This window comes from Sciurus carolinensis, chromosome 13, assembly GCF_902686445.1.
Source record: "Sciurus carolinensis chromosome 13, mSciCar1.2, whole genome shotgun sequence".
In the NCBI taxonomy this organism is placed as follows: Eukaryota; Metazoa; Chordata; class Mammalia; order Rodentia; family Sciuridae; genus Sciurus; species Sciurus carolinensis.
In genome coordinates, this window is record NC_062225.1 from 22,099,593 (window position 1) to 22,102,070 (window position 2,478).

At 44.4% G+C, this 2,478-nt stretch overlaps 1 pseudogene; it reads left to right on the forward strand.

The window, feature by feature from the left end:
• Positions 1-824: 824 nt before the first annotated feature.
• LOC124963806 (uncharacterized) lies at positions 825-952 on the forward strand (annotated as a pseudogene).
• Positions 953-2,478: the final 1,526 nt, after the last annotated feature.

Here is a 2,478-nt window from a genome sequence, read left to right on the forward strand (position 1 = left end):
GCCAGGAATTTAAGTCACTGGGCACAGTTCAGCTACCAGCCTTTCTCAGTTTGGGTTGTATAGCCCTAGCCTTGTTTTCCCCTTTCCTCAGCTTCGAAGAGAATATAGTGGACCACTGTCCCAAAGATTTTGCAGGCCAGTGTGGATGCTTTCTTTCTCTCTTTTTCTTTTTTAATTTTTTGGGACCAGGGATTGAACCCAAGGGGGCTTAGCCACTAAGCCACATCCCCAGCTCTCTTTATTTTTTATTTTGAGACAGGGCAAGAAAAGTTGCTGAGAATGTGCTTCTTTAGCTCATTCCTCTTCCCAGCTTAGCTCTTATCACAGCCCACCAGATCAACACTGTTATTTTCTTAGAACTATAGTGTCTATCACCTGGCAGAGTAACACACCTGTAACCCCATCTTCTTGGAAGACTGAAGCAGGAGGATCATAAGTTTGAGGCAAGTCAGGGCAAGCTAGCGAGACCCTACCTCAAACTTAAAAATAAAAAAGGACTGGGTATCTGGGTATGTGCCTAAAGCAAACAAAACAGTAACAACCACAAAAAAAAAAAAAAAAAAAAAAAAGGAAAAAAGAAAAGAAAAGAAAGAAAAAAGCAGAACTATTATATTTCTGTCTAGGATAAAATTGCATTTTCCTCTATCATTGCACTTGGCTTTTCTGGCTGTAGAGAATATGCTGGATTCAGAGCTCTTGGCTTGTTTTTCCCTAGGCCATGAGTCATATTCACACATTTTATCTCCTGTGGCACAACAGGGTCAGCTCTCCAACTCACAGAAAAATGATCAAAGATTATGTATCCCTTTTACCTTTATATTCACTTGCACACAATTTATGAAATCTAGAGAAAAATCGTGGGGACTGTGCAGTGACCACTTACAGTAGCCCCCTTGGTAGTACAGGCAGCCAGTTGCGTTTTGGATTGCTGCAAGGGACCTTGGAGACGGGTCTTTCCAGCAGATGTTCATGTCTCTGATCTCATGCAGTTTGCAATCTAGGCTCCAGACAAGTATGTGGGGTGCCTATGGGACATGAAGGCACAGTGACTAGGGTTCACATTGGCCAAGTCATCGTGACCATCCACACCAAGTTCCAGAACCAGGAGTATGTGACTGAGACTCTGCAGGGCCACATTTTTTTTTTTTTTTTTTTGCGGTACTGGGGATCGAACTCAGGGCCTTGTGCTTGCGAGGCAAGCACTCTACCAGCTGAGCTATCTCCCCAGCCCATGGCCACATTTAAGTTCCCTGTCTTTGGATTGGGGATATAGCTCATTGGTAGAGTGCTTGCCTAGCCTGCGCAAGGCCCTGGGTTTGATGCCCATCACCGCGAGGAGAAAAAAGGAAAGAAGAGAAAGAATGAGTTCTCTATCCGCACAATATCCACATCGCAAAGAAGTGGGGCCATAATTCAGGAGAATTTGGAGACATGGTAGCTGAGAAGAGGCTCCGCCCAAATGGCTGTGGAGTCAAGTACATTCCCAATCATGGCCCCAGCCATGGCATGCCCTGTGCTCATAAGGTTTCCACTGCGCTGCTTCTTCTTTCTTCCTTACTCATACTAAGGGGCACACCTTAGCATTTCTTCTGGCCTTCCACTCCTGATTTGAATTTTCTCCAAAGCATCTTTATCACCTTCTTCATACTATATAGTTCGTGTTAGCTCTCTTTCCTCACTAGAATGTAAACTTTATTTTGGTTATTTTTGTATAGGAAATTGAACCCAGGGGCACTTTACTGCTGAGCTATATCTCATCCTCAGTCCTACTTATTTACTTATTTGGTACTGGGGATTGAACTCAGGGAAACTTAACCACTGAACCACAACCCCAGCCTCTTTTTAAATTTTTTTTTTTTTTACTTTGAGACAAGGTTGCTTAGGGCCTCACTAAGTTATTGAGGCTGGCTTTGAACTTGCCATCCTCCTGCCTCAGCCTTCCAAGTCATTGGGATTACAGGTGTGCACTACCACACCTGGCTTAAAATGTAAACTTTCTGAAAGCAGGACTTTTGTTCACTGTTGTAGCTCCAGGACTCAGATCAGTGCCTGACACACGTTAGCTACTAAAGAAATGTTGAACAAATTGTTGAATGAATAGTTTTCCTTCAATAGGTTTTCCTTCTCTCTGGGCCCTACCACTTCCCTCTCCAACTACAACCATGCCTTCCCATTGGCTGTAGGTAGTTCCCCTCCATCTCCAACTACTGACTGACGTTACATCATTCTGCAGGTCCTACTCACTCCTCGGTGGTGCCATCCCTTAACTTCCCATAGCAAGCTCACCCTCCTCTGAATCCACAGCATCCCAGGTATGTGTCCCTCATCTAGAATCCAGAATTTTCTGCTTATGACTGCAATCAGGCAAACGGTAGACACTGGTTAGTATTTCCTGGGCAAGTTGACTTCCTGTCCCCTTTCCACTCCCTTTTCCCACAGTTCATCAGACAGTGCCCAATGGACTCAGGAAAAGGACAC